Source organism: Aythya ferina, assembly GCF_964211825.1.
Source record: "Aythya ferina genome assembly, chromosome: 5".
Taxonomy (NCBI): Eukaryota; Metazoa; Chordata; class Aves; order Anseriformes; family Anatidae; genus Aythya; species Aythya ferina.
Genome location: NC_140301.1, coordinates 37,165,811 through 37,188,003, shown reverse-complemented (window position 1 = coordinate 37,188,003; position 22,193 = coordinate 37,165,811). Strand labels below are relative to the sequence as shown.

At 38.6% G+C, this 22,193-nt stretch overlaps 1 long non-coding RNA gene across 1 annotated transcript; it reads right to left on the bottom strand.

The window, feature by feature from the left end:
- Window positions 1-770: 770 nt before the first annotated feature.
- LOC311437746 lies at window positions 771-21,956 on the bottom strand. The gene is made up of 3 exons (XR_014693669.1): window positions 21,871-21,956; window positions 21,631-21,706; window positions 771-916 (listed from the first exon to the last, which is right to left on the bottom strand). It is a non-coding gene; the product is annotated as an uncharacterized lncRNA (long non-coding RNA).
- Between the last annotated feature and the right edge of the window lie 237 nt (window positions 21,957-22,193).

Below are 22,193 nucleotides of genomic sequence, written 5' to 3'. Positions count from 1 at the left end.
AATTTTGGAAAAGGTATTTTCATATGACGTGGAAGGTGACACAGCAACGCAGGCTTCTGTTGTGGATGTTTTTTTTCTCATGGCTGTTTTTTTTCTTTGCCCTTTTGTCTTTTCCGGGAAGGTGTGTGAGGTGATGCATCCCAAGAAAGGGCACATTTATGTACATTTTCCTCCCACCTCCTTTAGGTACAACGTGTATAGTGTTTAAATATCTTTTGTTGTCTTCTAGGTACTTAAATGTAAGCAAACACCCAGCACTGACTTCATTTACTGATGTGTAAGAGAAGAAGATAAGAAAGAGAGAGAAAGGAGCTTTTGAAGGACTTGGAGTTTTTAAGCTGAATTACTCTTCTTAAAAATAAGATTACATCTTTAGATGTTGTTAATCAGTTGAACTTCAAGGACTGTAGTATTCCCCTATAATAACAATTTACATCCACTTGTCAAATAAGAACAAATAATTTTTGTTTAAAAGTTTATCTAAAAAAAAGTTTGCCCTGGCAGATCCACATGTGCTTTAACAACCATAAGCCTTCCTTGCAGCCCCATGCTGAAGGTTTTTGTTCATTTACTTATCTTTTTCAGCTCACCCCCCCCGCCCCCCCCAATTTCAGTCCTCTTTCCAGATGATTTTTTCTTCATAAAGACTTAAAAAAATAAAAATAATAATTAAAAAAAAGTTTTAGCTTGCTTAGTGTAAATATTTAATTTATTTCATGTTGCAGACATCCATAATTTTGTTTTTGAGTGGATGTCTTCCCTAGGTGCTCTCTCCACCAGGTGCATTTCATTCCCACAGGGGCCAGCATGATGTCTAACCTCTGTCATCCAACATCCCTGATGAGTAGTTCAAGTTTCCTTCATTAACATGTCTCTTAGTCTTTGTCAGTCATCACCATCCTTCCACTGCTAGCAACTGCAAAAGTTAAAACACCATCAATCTTCTCTATTCTTGGGTCTTTTACTTTCATATGTTGTAATATCACTTGGGCTGCCACTACATAAGGATGCATACCTCTAGAAATGCACCCCATGTCTTGTCTTGGGTTCACCAAAGAAAAGTTTGTTTAGGAGGGACAGTACCAGGCATTTGCAAAAGATATCACCCAGACAGGATAACTTCCAGCAAGTGTTTACTCAGAAAAATAACTTTAAAAGGTTATGCACATTAAACCACTGACCTTTTGCATTACTAGCATAAACAAAAAAAGGAATTGAGTTTCTTTCTCAAACTATAACAACTTTTAAGTCAAAATGTTGGTGATGACTATGTTCTGTTGCCATAGATAGGATTGCAACCTCACAGATTTGGCTTTATTACTAAAACTTGCAAAAACATGTTATAAGCAGTCATTTATATATCCCCACACATGGATGAGTCAGTGTGCTCTTGTCATGTGAGTACAACACAGGAACAAGGGTCCCCTGAGCTGCTAAACTAGCTTACTGCCTGACCTCAGGCAAGCATACGTAATCACTTGATTACAAGCACTCATAAACCTCGATTATTCTTCTGTAGATCCACCACTAAAACATACATGATCCTGTCTGTGAAGATCTCCTTTCTTTATTTTGGGAAGGTTTGTTAAAAGGCAGGCTTGGGGATTGTTGATGATGATGCCAGATGAATCATCAGCCATTGTTTCTGAGAACAGTTTGCAAACAGCACTGAGGACAGTCCAGCTCAGGCTCTTCCTGTTCCCTAGAGGTAAAGTCAGGCAAGAACCTATGCTGGGAACACAATGTATTCTGGGTTCCTGTGAAACAACTGCCCCTACCCGCAGAGTGCTTCGTGGGTGAAGAGGTTGTTTGTAAGACAGCTGGAGACCAGACAGCTATGAAGCTTTGAAGTGCATCGGAAGCTGAGCAGGAAGCTCACGGAACACTAGTGTGAGGTGCTATTTCATATTTACTCTGTTAACCTTCCTTGCCTGTAAGGCAGATTTTTGACTAAATAAAGATGCAAAAAGACACTTTTTTGCCACTGCTGTCTTAAGAAGCAGTCCGTCCCTGCAGGACACAAGCACTGCTTCTCAGCTTGATGGAGTATGGCAGACCTCAACAGAGAATGAAACCTTAATCCCTGCTTCTTATAATTGTTATCACTCCTCTCCTTCTGAAACAACTCATCACTGTACTTATTTCTCTCAGACACCAAAAATAAAGGGTAAACCACTTTGCATCTTTTTTGAAAGACAAGAGGTTATCTGTAGCAAACGCTCAGTGGTGAAGTCAACAGTCTCTTGCTATTTCCCTGCAGAACTTCTCGAAGGAAGGAAGAAATGCTAGATCTTTCAGATCTAGAGGCATTGAGAGAGCTTTTGCTCTCTTGAAGGAAAACTGGATCCATTTGATATGTGAGGAAGAATTAGGCAGTGATAAAGATAACGCATGGAAGAACTGAGATAGGTTTCATTTCAAGCTTCTTTCAGTTACCTGCTCTGCCATACCTTCCTATATTATTTGGGCACAGCCCTACAATGTACCTCAGTTCTCCATCAGCAAAAGAAAATACAAGTCCTCCCGTAATCTAAGGAGTAGTCAGGTTCAGTAATGGGAAATTAAACATATCATCCATAATTTGTCAAGGTGGAATGAGTAAAGCCAACAGCATTAAAGCATTCACTGTTACTAGACCTTGTATGTGGCTAAAGTCAACAGTATCGGTATAGATGTTCATATTCTGTAATGTTTATAGAAATCAGTGCCATCAAAACCATATCCATGCATAGCTTCATGTTTCTTCCCAGTTTCAACCACAGTAGCGTGAAGATTAGGACACGGGCAGCTGTAAGTTTGTTTACTGCGACTCTCTTGATAACTGTGCAAGGACACAGGAAATCTGAGGTGGAGTTACTCCTGCTCAGGCCACTTTCTCTGATCTCATTTTATAAAAGAACTACATGAACTTTCTGCATCTCAGATAGTGTATTTAACAGTCTTCACTTGGTTGTGTAGTTCTTCATGTGTTTATATCTGAACTACCTGTTTAAGATTCCACAGAACTCAGTCCTGCCATATCTAGGAACTTAAATGCAAGACCCTAAACCCCAGAACAAGCAGACTGGATTGATATTTTAATTACGCATTCTTTTTTCTTGGACTAAACAAGACCATTTTGAATGCAGTTACTCTTTGCAGCACAGCTGGAAAAGGGTACATGGTGACAGGCAAGCAAAAGGCTGCTGCTCCAGTCCTGCTCCCAGGAGGTTCATGGGAGAAATCATCCCAAAGGATTCCACATAACCTGTGTGCCTGCCTTGCTGCTTCCAACTGCTTTCACTGCCAAAATCAAAGAATGAAGCTTTTTGTTTGAGGGCTAGTTAGTGTGTCCATGAGCTTATCCCTGGAGAATTGTGCAGCTGCAGAGTGATATGGCTTGAGATGTGTAGGAGATAGTTTAGCTTAGCCATATCTTTGCCTCCCTGGCCCTGGGCAAAATTTATTAGAGCCAAACAAGAATTTGTCCCTCTTATAAAACTGCATTTTCTCCTTTGCCAAAAGAGAAAAATCTCCCATGTCTCAGTAACAATTCCCTCACTTAAAATGTCTTGGGGTGTTGATTGACTGAATATCTTTTTTTTTTTTTTTTTTTTTTTAAGGATCAGTAAAGTATTTTCTTAAAGAAATAATGTCTCCAATTAAAAATAGAATTTTACAAGCAAGCCACAGTGATACCTGGGCAGATTATCCATGGTGTGGAGTCTCCAGGCCCTGCCTTCCTCTGTCACTCCCAGCTGCAGCACTACGTCTGAATGGAACGTTCATCCCACTGGCACCCAGCCCCATTCTTTCTGCTTAAAGCTGCCTCTGTTCTCTACAGCAATCTATTTATCAGTCTTCAAAAGGTGAGTGCACTAAATATATCTCTACTGCCTAATTTATTTATCTTTTTTATCAGCCTTGGTTTTGTTTTATTTGTGTTATTCTGCCTCTGCCATTTTGCTGCATAACTGCAGGTTTAAAAAAGGTGCTGATATAACAGCCCAGAAGATCCGATGCCTCTAGCTTATCTGAAGTGGGACTGAGTACAGGTAGTGAGAATGCGAACTACCCACATAGAGCAGCTCACCGTGACAATTTGGAGGGGAGCCCTCGGAGCAGGAAAAGGAAGACAGTCTCACTGCCCACTCAGTCTACAAGTCAGCACTACAAATGGAAGTCATTCAATTCAAGAGATCCCAGACTAAGGCAGTATTCAAGTGAATTGAGGAAGAAAAAGGCTTTATAACTGGATACCTCTGGATAAGGAAGGAACGAACAGAGTATCTTAAGAAATTGCAAGCTATACACAGATTCTGGGTATAACTCTGGCTGTCTTACAGTCAAACCACTATGGTTCAAAAAGACAGAAGTGCACGAGAACTGGGACTGCTGATGCCTCTGCGAAACCTGTTCTGTAGACTTCAAAGCTGTCAGTCTGGCACCTTCTGAGAGACTGCATTCACTGTATGACAGCAAAGTGAAATAATTGACTTGTGGGTGTGGGTGTATAATAGTGACAACTGAGGCCTGAAAAATTCCCCACATCCCTTGGCTAATGAACCCCAAATTTCTATGCAAAACAAAAATAATCTCCATGTTTCAATAAACTACAGTGAACAAACCTGATGCTAAAACACACCTGGCTGAGTCAGACTTAATTTTGGAACAAAACAAAACACCCTACCCACCCTAAAAGATAAGGTAGTTCCTCTTAAGAAAAACAGGAAAGCTGATTTATGAATAAGAACAATCAGAAGACTTCGTCACAAATGAAATCAATCAGCACAAATACTCTGATCATTGCACAAGAGGAAGAAAAAGGACTTAAATGTATTGAACATGAGAACAGAACAACTTAATCTCCTTGAAGATTCTTTAAATCACCCCCCAAACTCCTGAGAGATGCTGGGATTAGGATTGAAAGTCTTCCACTCATGTGACTCTCCAGCTGAAGGATATGTATAGAAGGGTCTCATATGGCTCTCCATAAATTATGGTGGTAATGTATTCCTAAATTCCTTTAGAAATGTATTTCTAAAGTACCATAGGCTACAATTTTAGTAACATCTCTGTAGGACTTTCTAATCAGTTTTCTAACCAATTTAGGGTAAACTCAGAGCTCTAGAAAAGTCCTCTAGCCCCAGCATTCTCATCTGAGAAGGGGCCATTTCCTTTTTTCCTGCTAAGCTATTGACACTTTTCTGCACCATGTTCCTCTGCAGAGCTCCTCCTAATCCAGTGTGTTTCAGGAGAACTAAATCAGTGTGTGCTCCTGTCATTCTTGTCCCATGTTTGTATGTGAACTTTAGTTGCTGATGATAGCTCTACACAGCTCAAGTTTTCCATCTCCCTCTTTCATATCCTGAGGCATTTTAAAGTTCCACCCTCCATGGATAATTTTCTGTGCAGGAATGGAGGTAGAAATGTTGAAATACCATAATAAAGGTTCTTCTTCTTATATTTCCAGTTCAGTCAGAAACAGAAATTGCCAAGAATTGTATTTTCTTGAACTTGAATCCCATTCTCCAACCTCCAACCCTTTCTTCCCAAACCAAAAAAATTAGAAAGTTCAGGCCTTATTTGTATTGAGATCAGAGGATGCCAATCTATATCAAAAGATAACCAGCCAGTAGAATAAGTTGGTCACAGTACCTCCTTATGGAAGGTCTAACATAAAAATTGCTTTGCTTCAGGAGGGAATGGAATGTTCCACTTGCTGGGCTGTCTGGAACACACAAAAAATTAAAAGCTTTACAATAGCAGCAGTTTGCCTTTTTGAGAGAACAGCTCCTTTTCAAGAGGAGTAACTTACGTGAGTAAATTTAGAAACTGGATGCTCTGAGTATTAATCAAAATCCAGGAAGTGATGGGTTCTGAAGTGGAAGTCATTAGCAGTCTGTTATTTTATCTTCATCCTGTTCAGAATTTGATATTGAAGTGATACTATCTCCATCTTTTTCTTCAGCTTAACATACCATTAAAAATAATTAACTAAACTTGCTGGCTTAAAAACATACAAACAGCATGGTCTATTATCAGTTTGACCTGGTCAATACTACAAATGTAAGCAACAAACTTTCCAGAATACCATTCCCATTCTGAGGTCAGTATCAGCTGCCCATCTCCTAGACTTCTTAGTCTGTAAACCAGATCTTTAATCCTGTTACACTTTTAATATCTCACAAACTACCACCCTAGCAACTTTACACACCCCTTTGTCCATTTCACACACACACACACACCAGTCTTGCCAGGCAGGAATGTGGTGGAATGACTATCACAGTTGATAGCCATGAGCATTTCTCATTTTCAGCTGCATCTCAGCTAAATACAATTCAAACTTTTTTTTTTGGTTGGTTGGTTTTGTGGGTTGCATTTGTTTGCCTGTTTCTTTGAATGGGATTCAAATTCCCAGCCTAGCTTTTTGTCTTTTTTGTCTGGTACTCTAGCATTGGCATTTTCATTCCATTTATAAATTGTGAGTTTGCAGATGAAATATTTGTATTTGCATCCTTGGGAACAAATAGCTAGACTTTCTCATCTGCAGCAGTAAGGAGTTCATAGGTGCTTCACTTTCCTAATGAAGGACAAGAAACAACTTATATCAAAATATAAAAGTCCAAGGCTTCATTTTTCACTTGAGCATTTTCAGTATTCATGACAGAAACTATGGATCTTTGAATTAAACCATTTTACAGTGGTCCAAAGCTCATTGTAAACTACTTTTATGTTTCGTTTCAGGCCATTTAAAGGCTGTTTCTTTAATTAACTCATTCCGTTTCCCACATTTTTTATTAAAAACTGTTAAACGTACATGGGACATATTTGCACAACAATGTTCAAAGTCTGCCCTAGCCCCAGGGCTCTAGCTTTTTCCTAAGTTGCTCAGAACATCTGCTCATGGTCTCTCCTCTGTACCCCCACCCAACCACCCTCATTTTCCTTTAGTTGGAAGAATTGCCTACACAGAACATTTTCTTTATTGCATTATAAACAGATAATTCTATCATCCTGAAACAATCTATATGATAATGCAAGAAGCATTCACAGTGTTTCCCATAGTGAGATGTCAAATATATACAAAGTTATGTGTTTTTTTTGTTTTGTTTTGTTTTTTTTTCTTAGAGTACTTTCCAGACCTCTGGTGACATGAAATTGAGGAAAATATTTGAAATCAGTCATTGCTCTAAAAATATTCCTTTCTTTTCAATAATATTTCATTTTTACATGGAACACTCATCACGTTTCTCAGCTGTATTTCCATAGATAATATGGTGCTACAGGGGATACTAACTGAAAAATATGAACAACAGAATTGTGTACTGTGAGATATAAGCATAGTTTGTCTTCTACTCTCCTGGCACATGTTTCAAGCTCATTCAGACTGTAGCTTTATTCACACCTTTGCTTTGAGCCAGTGAAATTTAACTTCTTCATTCCGAATTTGAGGTATTTTTAAATTGATTTTAACCCCATTACCCTATTTTACATAGAAATTATTTAGATCCAGGAAGCCTTGTAGAAGTGCGGTTCTTTCAGTGTTCAATTTCTACATGGTCAGAACTGTGTGACAATCTGCACTATCCAGCAACCTGTTCCATCTATTTGCTCCCACAGTTCCCACATTAGGATCATGATTCATGCCCTTTATGGTCTATGCATTAAAATAGTAAATATGGTGTTTAGGTTATATAATAAACTGTACTAAGCGTTGTGTTACTAGATATTATTGACTATCCCTGCCTTGAAGGGGTTCAATTTAAATAGAAAAGACTAAAGGAAAGAATTGGAGAAAGGGGTGGAATCCCAGAGGAACTCAGCAATTTGCATAGTCATATAGCAGCAAGGACTTGAATTTGGGGTTCTATGGTTATTTTATCTCCATCAACCTCTCTACCCATCTTATTAAGTCTAAGAATCATTTAAACCAGAAACAAGTAGAAAAATAATGTTTGATCATTGGGTCTTTATTCAATTGATGCTGCCACAATCAGTGTTGGTCAAAGACAGGGGAAAAAATAAAGATCTTAATGATTTAAAATTAAAGTAGCCCAGAAAATCAAACACATAAAGTAGGATAATCTGATGAGCATATCTGAGAAACAAACAAACAAAAAATCCCAAAACTTTGTCTTAAAGAGAAGTTTAGCACGGGTACAGGGTTTAGGTGTTGGGGTTTTTTGTTGTTGGTTTTTCACTTCACCATGTCCTTTGCTCTGAATAGGTATGGTTTGCTGTTTAAAGTTGCCTGAATACCTGTTGTTTGCTCAGTTATGCTACCTTCCTAACCTTAAGAAGCAAAAAATTTCCAAGCAGCTAGCCTCCTCTTGGGAAAGGTAGAGTCATTATACATGATGAAAGCTGCTTGTTCAGACATTCAGTATGACAGACCATTTCAATAACAGCAGTGAGCACGTACCCAAGAACATTAGTCTTCATTTTCTCCTAAGAAAATTTTAACAGGCATATGAAAGGAAACAGATTCAGAAAGATAAATATAATTCCCTTTATATCATAAGAATCCTGTTGGAGGTGGAAATAAGTGAGTTTAGACAGAATAGTAGATTAAGAGTCAAAAAATCAGTCCCCATTCATCAAGCAACTTGCTATGTGCTTTTAAATAAGCCACTGAAAACCCCTGCCAAGGCTTCCATATACATATATACATGTAAGATACATATATATATTTACCTAAGGAGTTATAGCAAACACAGGTTTTCATGAAACTTAAGTGAGCTTTTTAAAGTTTTGTGTTTTTATTTTATTTTCAGAGCAAAGATGCTGTATAGTATAAGTAAAATATTACTAACAACAGTAATAAGAATAACACAGCCAAGATGTAAATGCCATTCACCTGTGAGGTTTGATTATAGGAATATCTTGAGCTATTTCTTGTGATTTATCTAGGCAACAGCCTATTATTCCCTTATACTCAAAATACCAAGGAACCTATCAAGATTCTATGTGATTTTCTTTACCAAGTTTTATTACAAGTGAATAAAAGGCCCTCATCTTCACAGCGTACAGGTAGGACTAACATTGTTAATTCAAGGAAAAAAAAAAGACTATATCTAATCTGTTGCAATGTATTTAAAAAACAAACAAACAAAAAACAAACAAAAACAAAAAACTCTGAGAGCTGAAGTATTGTACTGCCCAGTATGCCACATAAAAAATAATGAAAGAAATTCCTTCTGGTACAATCAAACCAAAAGATGACTAAGAGTTAGGCAAGTATTATGGTAGACTACATAATGTTGTGCAGCATTTACTTTAGGGATATACTGTTGTGCAGCATTTACTTTAGGGATATACAATTTCCACTGCCACTATCATCATCTGATCCTGCTTTTATTATTAATTCAAATTATTTGCTTATATAAAACTCTTTTAAATCAAAACATCAAGAGAGTGTATGTATATACAATTATAAAAAGATAGGTTTATGGACACATTTAGAGTTACACTTTCATATTTACTACTATACCTATACTAGAGGAAATTTGGCAGAGCGCGTGTTTTCAGAAACTAGCAGAGCTCTAATTTCACAGAAAATAAGTTAAAGTTGCACCTACTCTAAACAAAATCAGATAATTTTTCTACAACTCCCTCAAAATACCTTCTGAAATACCGAAGTATACACACACCTGATTTTAAGCAAGGATTCTTCACTCCAGCATAAAAGTTTCAAAAACATTGCTTTTCAAATACGACTGATATAGTAAATTGATCTATGTACAAGTGCAAGATAACAGTGATGTGAAGTGCTCCATTCTTGAAACACATATGCACAGGGGTTATGAAGTATCTGGCAAGAAGGACCTTCCACTTTTGACTGTCAACTTGCTTACATGTATATATCTTACAATGACTGACACCAGCATAGGTTTGGTGTGAGGTTATCATTTTCCAAGGGCATATCAGTTTACATGCATGGTGTGTAATGTTTATGAGTGTAAAGAGAACAAATCATTTTTATGTGCCCATGCTTGCAAACAACAGGATCATGATCCAGTTCAGCATGGCAACTCAAGGGTGTATATTGATTCAGTTGGTACTCATACAGTATCATCACTGTTGTAATCATCAGCAGTATTAATTTACTGTGGCTTACTAAAAAAAAAAAAAAAAAAAAGTCAAAGCATTTTCTAATGTCTATTTTCCTTGAGAACTGAGGAGCTTAGCTGCTAAGTCATAGCTAGTTTTATGGGAAACATAAAAGATAATAATGAGGTGAATAATAACAACAGCTCTTAGCACTTACGCAGCTTTGTGTACTTTCAATGTGCTGTACAAATACTAAATAATTCATTTTAATTAAAAAGGCCTTGAAAAGATAAAGGACCCTTGAAATAAGTAAGAAGTTCTGTTCATTACCTCAATAGCAGAAAGATCTGGCTCCAAATACCTTTACGTTTGAAAATGATGGAGAAACTAACACTGCAACCTAAGCTTTGGGAAAAACAATGCTTAACCACGTGGAATAAGCTTTTGGAAATCAGTGAAGCTACTTGCATGAGTAAAAGCTGTAAGACCAAATCCTATAATGTTTTGTCCCCACTTTTTTCTTTTTTTTTTTTTTTTTTCTCCTTTTTCTGTATTCTAAGATTTCAGCCTTTCTATGTACCAGGGAAAAAGTCTCTCTGACTTCACAAGGAGCAGTCCCTTAGAAATTTTTATATGCTTTTTAAGAAAGCCTTTGATTATCTTGAGTTGCTCCATTTCACAAGTGAGCTGTGGTGTTCATATCTATCATAGCTATAAAATTATCTATTTTTTTTTTGTGCAAAACCACACCTTTATATTTCTAAGAACAAGGCTTGATCTCAGCACTCCTGCCACCTGTCATGGAGAAAAAATGCTGCAGTTCATATCAGAGATCTCTGTTTTGCTCCTTATAAGAAGGAGATTGCCAGTAAAAGGGCTCGAACACCACACACTACACCAACTGACTTTCACATCCTCATTCTACTTGTTTCTGGTTTTATTTTTGTTTTTGTTTGTTTTTGTTTTGTTTTGTTTTCCCACTTTGCTCACATCTGGTAGGAGCTGCTCCTCTAGAGTGACAGTTGCACACGAGTTGCAGCTGCTGTTCTCCTTGTTATACTGGCCAAAACGTCAAGGCTGCATGCAGCGAGTAAGCATTTCCTTCAGCTTCTTATCACTGCTAAATGCCATGCAACCTGAGCAGAAGACACAACCCCCAGTACAGATTTTCAGCCTCTCTTCCCCTATGACTTTCTATCCTTCTCTCTTCTGACTCACTTTCTCCATCCTCAGAGGTCTATATGTACTTGTGATACATCTCTCGATTTTGATTTTCATTTTTGAGCATACTAAATTTTGTTCCTTATAACATTAACATCCCTCCCAACATTTTTTACAGTGCAAAAATAATTTTGTACTTAATTGGTCCATTCAGTGCAATATTAAGCTCAGCCAGTCACTGCTACTTCAGTTGAGAGCAGGAAAATATCCTTCTGCCTATCAAAATCCATTGGTCCTCCTAACAACTTTCAGCAATCCATTCCATAAACATTTTAGCTAAATTTATATAAAACATCCTTTCTGTTTCAGCAGTATATGCTTCTTCATATTGTGCTTCCAGAGGTCACTCCCTGAGACCATAACATGCCTACGGCAAGCAGTCTGTAAGTGTGTAAAACCAAAGTCCTGATTTCTGGTCATTCTCAGCAGACTTGTATAAGAATGAAAAAGGCACTGCTGCTCACATCAAAGATCTTATAAACATCTCAGCAGAAAAGATAGGGAAGTGTTCCACTTGTGTATGTTCTTTGTAGAAGGAGGTACAGGAGAAAAGGGTAAGGTATAAATTAGAGGGACAACACATAACAGTAGAGAAACAGTTGCATCAGAAATAATCAGCAATTCCGGATTACTTTGGAAGCTAAGAAATGTAATTTATGAGTTTGGGTAAAACTGGGTAAGGGGATTTGGAGCAACTGACATCATCTACCTAGTCCTGTGTAAAGCATTTGATACTATCCTGCACAATAGCTTTGTCTCTAAATTGAAGAGACATGGAATTGATGGATTGACCACTTGGCGGATAAGGTGGATAAAAGTTGCAATCAATTATATGATGTCCAGGTAGAAACCATTGGGAAATGGTGTCCCTCAGGGGTCTGTGTTGGAACCAGTATCATTTAACACTTTGGTTGGTGACAATCACAGTGGGATTGAGTGCACCCTCAGGAATTTTGTCGATGACACCAAGCTGTGTACAGTTGACACAATGGAGGGAAGAGATGCCACCCAGAGGAACCTTGACAGGCTTGAGAGCTGGGCCTGTGTGAACCTCACACACTTCAGCAAGGCCAAGTACAAGGTCCTGCACATGAATCAGGCACTCTTGAGGACAAACACAGACCAGGAGAACGGATTGAGAGCAGCCCTGAGTAGAAGGACTTGGGAGTACTGGTGGATGAAGAGCTCGACACAAGCTGGCAATGTGCACTTGCATCAAAAAAAATGTGACCAGCAGGTCAAGGGAGGGGATTCTCCCCGCTCTACTCTGCTCTCACAAGCCCCACCCAGAGTACTGCATTCAGCTCTGGGGCCCACAGCTTAAGGAAGACATGAACTTGTTGCAGTGAACCTAGAGGAGGGCCACAAGGATGATCAGAGAGCTGGAACACCCCTCCTGTGAAGAGAGGCTGAGAGAGTTCAAGTTGTTCAGCCTAGGGAACTGAAGGCTTCAGGGAGACCTTATAGCAAGGCTGCTTATAGCAGCCTTGTAGTATCTAAAGAGGGCCTACACAAAAGCCAGGGAAGGACTCTGTTAGGGATTGTAGTGATAGGACAAGGAGTAACAGTTTCAAACTGAAAGAAAGTAGGTAGGATTAGATATTAAAAGAAAATTCTTCACTCAGAGGGTGGTGAAGCACTGGAACAGGTTGTCCAGAGAAACTGTGGATGCCATATCCCTGGAGGTGTTCAAAGCCAGGTTAGATAGGGCTCTGGGCAACCTGGTCTGGTGGAAAACATCCCTTCCCATGGCAGGGGGGGTAGAATTAGATGGTATTTAAAGTCCCTTCCAACACAAACCATTCTATGTGAAGAATTCATCTATGTACATTTAGGAGTAGTTTTCAAATGTCCACAGCCTAAATAAGAATCTACCACTCAGGCTGTCAATTCTGCCTATTCCAGCACATGCAAAATGCCAGAACTCTGAGCTTGAGCATTAACACAGTATTTTTGGAGGGTCAAAGCTCAAGCTCTGGAAAACAAGTTTTAAACAAGATAAAGATTTATCTTTTTTGTTTGTTTGATTGTCTGTGATCTGTTTTTGTTTTTTGTTTTTTCTTTTTTAAACAAGAAAAATAATGGGAGTGAGAAAAGGGCAAAATGGGAGATGCTCACGTACTTTATGCTTTCTGATTTTTTGTACCTTAGTGATACTTAATATATTGATAATTCTAAGACACTTTCCAATTACAGCATTTCAGGCCATGAATTTAGATAAATGTTTTGGGGGTAGCAAGTAAATTAAAGCTATGTCTTTTGGATGTATGAAGTTCAGCCATAGTTCACAGTCACAGTGAGTGACTGTATTTTCCAAAGCATCCTATGCAATGTGATAACATGAGCTTCTGTCAGCCAGCATTAAGGTATAACAAAACATCACTATGGATGTTATTTCTGAGAGGCAATGATAATTCACTAGTATGTGCACAGATTACCAAGAACAGGTGCATAATGCTGATTCCACTCATTTGTATTAATAAGTGTGTAAGCAAGAACTATTAGGGTATTCTATCTTATCACATTAATTAATTAGAGTGAATTGAGTTAAGGAACCAACTAGCAACTAGTTAAAAATTAATGAGGGGCCATGCAATAAAAACTAATTCTTTATTTCAGCAGGCAAGCAGAAATACACTTTTCCTCGTAAAATCCAAGGCCCATACCTTTTCTGCTGCAGTAGCTGGGTGAATTCACACAGTATGCCAGGAAGGCATTGCTGTCCCAGGTTTCTCTCAAGGTTTTACACATATTTGAAGGTATGAAAACCAAAACCAACAAATCTCCAATTTCAGGTTCTCTAGACAGTTAAAAATATGTAAGGAACTGATAAGCATTCCAGAAGAGCACAGCTAGACTAACAAACCTGGCTTCATGCATTTCATTTTCCTGTGGTCACTGGTTGTGTTTTAACGCTGGTAAGCAGCTAAGCACCGTACAGCCACTCATTTGCTCATTCCACCTCTCATCCCCAGCTGGATGGGGGGGAAGAGAATTGGAAGGGCAAAGGTTAGAATGCTCAGGGGTTGAAATAAAGACAGTTTAATAAGAATGGGGGATAGGGGGAGAACACACACACAACAGAAGAGGGTGGAGGGGGGTAAGAGTGATGCAGAACACAATTGCTTGCCACAAACTGACCAATGCGCAGTTGCAGCCCTCCAGGCAGCTCTCCTCAGTCTTATGTTTAAGCATGATGTCATATGGTACAGAATATTCTTTTGGTCACTTTGGGTTAGCTCTCCTGACTATGTCCCCTCCCAGCTTCTTGTGCACCCCCAGCCTATTCACTAGCAGGCAGCTTGAGAAACAGGGAAGCCCTTGACTCTGTGTAAGCACCACTCAGCAGCAACTAAATCATCCATGTGTTATCAGCACTATTATCCTTACAAATTCTTAATATACAAGCTACCATGAAGAAAATTAAATCTATTCCAACCAAACCAGGACACCCACTTGCATTACGCAGATAAATCCCTCAAATGCTCTAGAACATAAGAGGGTCAGCTCAAACTGTTCCAGGTAACAACATTACAAAGTGAGTCACCTCCTCTTGACGACTTCTTTTTTTGCTAGTAAATTTAAACCGCATTTTTGAGTTACTGTCATATATTATTACTTCCAAATAATGCATGTAATATACTGCTTTAGTAACATGTGTCCCTTTGTGTTGCAATGTCTGAATCACAGATATTTGCCTCCACAGGCAGAGACCTGTGCAGTCCACCTTTATGCCAAAATAGGCTTGATCTCTACAATTATTCTGAAGAGATAGTCTCAACTGGTAGAAGTTTCAAGGTATGTGACTTCTGCCACTTCTCTCATGCAGAGTATTTGACAAACCAACAACTTCTAGAGTTCAAAAGGCTTCCAATCTCTATATTTTCTTCTCAAAAGGTCACTCCACTGACCTTAGTTTTGCTGAGGAATGCAAAGTATGGCAGTTAGCTTTCCCCACTGTGCTTAGACAGTTCAGTTACCTATAGAGAGCTGTGCAGAATCAAAGAGTGATGGAGGTTAACCAAGACCCTCAGAGGTCCAATGCCCCCTGCTCAAATCAGGGTCAGCTAGAGTAGGGCATTACCCAGTCAGATTTTGAGTATTTCCATGATGGAGACTCCACAACCTCTCAGTGCAACCTGTTCTGGTATTTGACCACCTTTCCAGTTAAGCAGCTTTTTTTTTTTTTTTTTTTTTTTTTACCCCTATTCTGCTAAAATGTACTTTCCAGTGTTTGCTTGTTCCTATTGTCTCACCACTGGGCAACACTGATAAGATTCTGACTTTATCATCTTTATCACCCCGCCTCACTCCCCCCCCCATCAGACATTATACATGAACCCCCTGAGCCTTCTCCTCTGCAGGCTGAATAGTCCAGCTCTCTCAGCCTGTCCTCATATGAGATGCTCCAGTACCTTAATCAACTTCATGGTCCCTCACTGGACTCACTCCAGGAGGTCCATGCTTCTCTTGTGTCCAGTGCTGGGATCCCTGCACTGGACACAAGTAGACCCCAGGTAGGGTCTCAGCAGTGCTGTGTAGAAGGAGAGTATCACCTCCCTTGTTCTGCTGGCACTGCTCTCCCTCATGCAGGCTAAGAGGCTGTTAGCCTTCTTTGCTGCAAAGGCACACTGCTGGCTCACGTTCAACTTTGTCTCCATCAGGAGCCTCAGGTCCCTTTCTTCCAAGCTGATTTGCAGACAGCCGCCAGCATATACTGGTGCCTGTGGTTATTCCTTCTCTGTTGCAGGACTTAGCATTTCCCATTGTTGAACATCACAAGATTCCTGCAGGCACATTTCTCCAGCCTATTGATGTGCCTCTAATGTCAGTACAACCATCTGGTGCTTCACCCCCCTCTGAATCATCCTTTGGGCAACAAATATGCATCGGACCAAGCAAGTCTGTAATTCGAATTCAGCTAAATTATTTCTGAAGTCAGTCTCAGTTTGGCCCAGTTTGTGTTGTCGTTAGCACAAAGTGATCATGATAAGGCTTGACAGCTGTGACAGGCCTTGCAATGCCTATACTGAGGAGAGGGTCTATGCTGGTAAAGATGAATCTTACTCATATAATGGGATATGTAGTTTATTTTTTAACTCAGAAAATCAAAATCTCTCCTAAAATCACACAGAAAAGGAGGAAAAACAAACAAACAAAAAAAAAAAAAACTTTTTTTCAGTACAGCAAAACCAGGAAACTAGGAAAATAATGCGCACTGATCATCGGCTTAGTTTGTGACTGTCAGTCTCTCATCTTCACGTCTTCCATTTGACACAAACATGAAAGCTGATTAGAGATAATAATCTTAATGGAAAACTGGCAGTGCAAAGTTGATTCTCTTTTATATTTAAAATCTCATTCCCTGAGCATCCTACCACCCTGATCCATATCCTCAATTCCTGCTAGAAGTTATCAAGTAGTTTTCTCAAAGTTTTTTTTTCTTCTTTTTTTTCCCCCTTTTTTTTTTTGACAGCAAAGTTTTCTTCAACACAGGTGATTCATATTAAAAAGCCATCTGCCTTTACTACTCAGCTCACTTAAGCAATGAGTTAGTTCTACATGATGTAGTTTTTTGTTCCTGCCATGCCATGGAGGAAGTGTAAGGTATTGGTACCTTGGCAGCAAGGGTGGCAGTGGTAGGACGAGGGATTTATGACCAAATGCATCCTACTTTACAAACACCTGAGAGAGAATCAGGTAGATTAAGGCTGCTAAAGGGCAACTGTAGAACAGCATAGCATGATTCATATGAGAGGTTTTCCACAAAAAGAAAAAAAGAATAAAAAGCAAAAATTACAAGTTACCCACAACACCAGAAAAACCTTATGATTCATGATAAAGAGAATGACTCAACTTTTTCACCTTTTCACAATCTAAAAGATTAATTATTTCTGAAGTACTTTAAATCTGAACAGTCGTAATTTTGTCATGAATCACCAACACTATTTCCTGTATGATACTAACTTTTTCTTGGAAGGCATTCATCCAGATACCACACAAGCTCAACCTTGTTTAGTCTTTGAGATGAAACAGTAAATTATCTAGGATGGCATAATAAAAAAAATAAAATACATTGTACTCATATGATGAAATGGTTCAGAGACAACAGACACCTGATTCTGGTCAGGGTGAATTTCTTTGTGAAATAAAAATTTCCATAGTATAAAAATAACAACTAACAAAAGAGTACAGAGAATGTTATACTCTAAGGTCCTCATTTATATTACATATTATAGAAACATACTTCTTGGTTACATAGTCACAGTATGTGACCGAGCACTTGAGGAGTATTCTGTATTACAGGATTTTCCCGTAACTGAGCCAGGCTACAAAAAAAAAGCAAGCTCTCAGAAGCTCTCAGTCTGAGCTCAAACAGACTACAAATCCCAAACAAATTTACAGAAGGCAACATGAGAATACTGGCAGAGAAACTCTAGAGCTTCCTTTTTTGACCAATATTATCAAAAGAGAGCCAACTGGAGAGCCAGAGTGTGCCTGAGCAAGTAGGTATGTACATAGGGCTGCTGTAAATATGAAGTATGTCCAGAGTTCACTAGGAACTACTAGTAAGGAGTCTACAGCCTGCCTCAGAAGCATTCTTGCATAAGCATAACAATGAAGAGCAGTTATTTCAGTCTCATTCTGCCACAGAGTCCACTCAGTACATCCTTGATAGCCCTTTTAGTTGTGACCCACTGGAGTAAAACTTCCTATTGCAAGATCACGGAAGAACCTCCTGAGTGCCACCCATTGTCATTTTTTGGACAATAACAACAGCAACTGACAGGCACAGCTTCATTTCTTGGCAAGGTAGTATCATAGCTTCCAAGCTTTCTCACTGGAAACACCTCTTTGGACTAACAGTACACTGGTAGCTCTGAAATTCACTTCTGCAACTGAATTTCCAGTTGTCTCCTGACTTCTTGTATCACTGCCATAATCCTATAGTTTGGAATCAGTAAGTTCAGGAGTTTGTCTCCAAGTGTTCAAGGTCATAAACTAAGCAAAATCTGATAAACACTAGACAGAAGTCTGAAACCACACTGAAACCACACTTATTTTATAAGGAAAATAAAGATCCTGGAGTACACTGATGAAAAGGTGGAGTTATAATAACACAGGAAGATTCTAAATCTTCATCTGGCTGACATAACTGTGCCCTCTATCAGCATACCACAGTCTCTGGATGGGGTGATTTTAGAAAGCCTTTCTGTATTTTTGATTTGTTTGTGGACAGGTAACTGATGTTCAGACCTCAAAAGTCTGCCATGGCACTTGGAAAAATAAATAATCCGGAAATCTGTCCATATTAGAAAACAGCACTCTAAAACCAGCCAGGTGTCTTCTTGGCACAGAAGCTCTTTCATGATAAAAATCAAACTGAAATATTTGGGTGGGTTGGTTTTTTTCCATTTTGTTTTTAATAAGTCAGTATGATTGTAAGCCAAGATTAAAAGAGTGAGAAAGAGCTGAAATATTCTACCCAGCTTCACAGCACCTGCAGGCTATGCCAGCTACAATACCTTTCATCACCGTACTATGTCCCATTGCAAGGAATAAAAACAAAAAAATCTTTTTGGCAAAAGTGGCTGAGGCACTAAGGAGAAAATGAGTAGATTAGAGGAAAATGAAAAAAAAAAAAAAAAAAAAAAAACATGGTGAAAAAAACAACCTGCAGCTGACACCATCTGCTGTAAAAGAGCAGAGCCATAGAACATAATAAAAATATTTGGAGTAGTTGAATAATTGCCATCCATAGACAATGTCTGTTTTCTTGGACTGTGCAGAAACACTGGCTTTTCTTTAAACACTCATGCTTCTACAAAGGGCAGGCAAGCCAGGCATTGATCACACAGGCTAAGAGATACCACTTAAATATGGAAAAACATATAACGATCGTGTTTACGGGAGGTCTTCCTGTTTATCTGGGAATTAGGAACAGTAGACTTTTAGGGGAAAGAGAACTCTGTATACTGAGTATATTATTTCTACTGACTCAAGACAATCTATGCTGATGAATCATTTTGAACAAATAAAGTGGTCAGAAGAGGGATGACCAAAACACATGATGAATGACACTGATGGATGCAATGTGATCTAGTTATTGCAAGAAACTGGGACCCAAGAGGTAAGGTCTCATCCTGGCCTTAACAGGCTTTAGCTTGCATTTTACTGTGGGCTTTCTGTTGTTATTTTTTTGCCCCCCCCCTATTCATTTACTTAAGTTTCCGATGTGAAAAAATGGAAGATTACTTCAGATAAACTATTGGATTTATTTTTTAAAAATCACATTTATAGGAAGACTTTCACTATAACTCTGCCTCCTGTTCCTCCCTTATCTCTGGAGCTGCACTAAGGAATTTTCATTTTTGTCACTGACACTGAGATTCTTCTGCCTTTGTCTAGTGGGGCAGATCTTAATATCTAATTTCTCTTTACTACTGAGCCCAGTGTTTGTGCCGCACCTAACACAAAAGGAGAGCTCATCCAGTACAAGAGCTGCCACTGCGATCACCACCTGAACAATAATGTGTCTCCATGTGACTCAGCAATCACTTGTACAGTTTAAACTTTCATAATTTTCACTGCATTTATTTCTTCAGATTCAACTGAAATGCTTGAGATTTGACTGACAGTCAAGATATATTTATATTGTGAGAAAGGGCCTCTTCTTGTTACTGCATATACACCAGTACATGCTTCTAATTTATATGTCTGTATAAAAGACTAAAAGTCTTTTTGATGTGAACAACAATCATCACTTCAATGAACATTATTAATTTCTTGTTTTCAGCATAATTGAATTTATTTAAATTAAATCACTTGCATATGCACCAGGAAGATTTAAAAGAATTTTTGCAGTGGTAAAAAGCACAGGGAAAATAGAGAGAACAAGAAAAAACACACATGCATGCAGAGGAAATAAGCTTTGGGGCATTGTCCCTTTCCTGTCTAGGCAATTCATCATGATTTTGTGAGATTGCACAAAGAGATAGCACCCTTCAGCCTGCCAAGTTCTAAATTATTATACTTTATCTTTTTTTTTTTTCATGTGCCCAATTCCGACACAAGTGTGAGTGAGACTCAAAGCATGTGTATATACACATACATGTATAAACACAAATACACACATATATACATGCACACATGTTATTTGTAGGATTAGTCATGGTTGCATCACTGTAGTACTGGAGCTACTGAAAAATTAAGTCTCTTCACCCACATGCAGCAGGCCACAGTTGTAAATCTTAGCCTACTAAAATTAGAAAGTCTAAAGTATCAGCTGAAGGGGGCCTGTAGCAAGAACAGATTTCTGGAGGCCCACTCAAGTGCTCTGATAGTGAGGCTGTTCAAGGGAAAGAAGTAAAAAAGAAAAGAAGGGTTATGTTGCAGTACAGCTTCAAAGAGCTAAAGCAAGGGCCACAGTGTTCAATACTTGGGGAAAGTTGAGACTAAAGATTCAGTCTTTAGAATGAATAAGATTTTTCTAAGAGCTTGTTCATCATTCATAGAAAGAATGATTTCTTGTAATGAATGTGAGCATACACAACACAGCAGATCCACAGCTGCTGACAATTTTCATAGTTTCATATGACTTCAGTGGAGTCAGGCCAACATACATCAGCCAAAGATCTATCCTGCACTGCATTCATATAGTGGTTGCTCATATGTTAAAAACCAACCAGCACTTCTGTGCTAGAGAAGAAACTTCATTCTGGATTGAGAAAAGTCCAATTTCTTCATCTCCAATGCAGTAGAAGATCAGGCCAGAGCTGAACTGGGATCTAGCACCTGTGAACTTAATTTTGATCTTCACACAGAGACTATGTCCTGTTGGAAAGTTGCACAGACACACTGTGTCACAAGTCCAGTCCTTAAAACTGGGATAATCACCCTTCTCTTATCATCAAGGTACTGGAAATCTATGCATTTTTAATGCACACAGTTACTAAGGACACAGGGACAACACTAGCACCTGGAGAAGCTCTTTAGCAGCGGTATTCTTACAGATCTAAACTTCTACTCACAGAAAATAACAACAAGTGAATTTGGAAATGCAATGAAAAACAGCCATAGAATGCAGGTACCTTCCTTGTCCTCCTCACTCTCACCAAGATCTTTATAACATGCTATACAAACACACTCTTCAGTTATCAGCCCCTCATACATTAGAAGTCTCCCACAGCAATTAATGTTTCAACAATACTGTGTGGGTGAATGAAATTCCAGCACCCACAGGAACTCACTCAAGGCTTACTTTTGTACCATTATATGAAAGAAAAATCTCTGAAGGAAAAAAAAAAAAAAAAAAAAAAAAAAAAGGGTAAGACTTAACCCCCTATGTCTAATGCCATTTAAAAATATTATACTTACCCATATTCTTCAGGTTATCAGGGCATATCTGGTATTACAGCTTGCTGCCTTTTGAGGGAGTCCATTACTGAAGTTTCTGAAATAAAGATGAGACACACTAAAATTCATACTTGAACTTTACTCTAGTATCCCACTGAGGGGAGGAGGATGGGAACAAGGGCAGGCAGAATACCTATTTTAAATGAAATAAAACTGCTTTTTTTTTTTTTTTTTTTTTTAATTCTGAAATAACAAACTCACTGGAAGAAAGAAACAAGTGCGTCTCTCCCTCTCTCCATCTGAACAGCACAGGTGATCAAAAGTAAACCAACTGCCTAAGACAGATCACCTTTACTAAAGGAGAGTGTGGTCCTTACTTTCTCTGAGGAAATCAGTTTTTATTCTAGAATTGAAAACACCTGGCTAGTTTTTGCACCAGTTGTTTCCATGCATTTACCCTACTGAGCATTTTCAATGAATTCATTGGTATACCTACTTCCCGTTCACTGAGTAGCCAGACTGAAATAGAAAATCATGACTTTCACTGAAATGGAGTCAAAATGTAATATACAATTCTCAGCCAA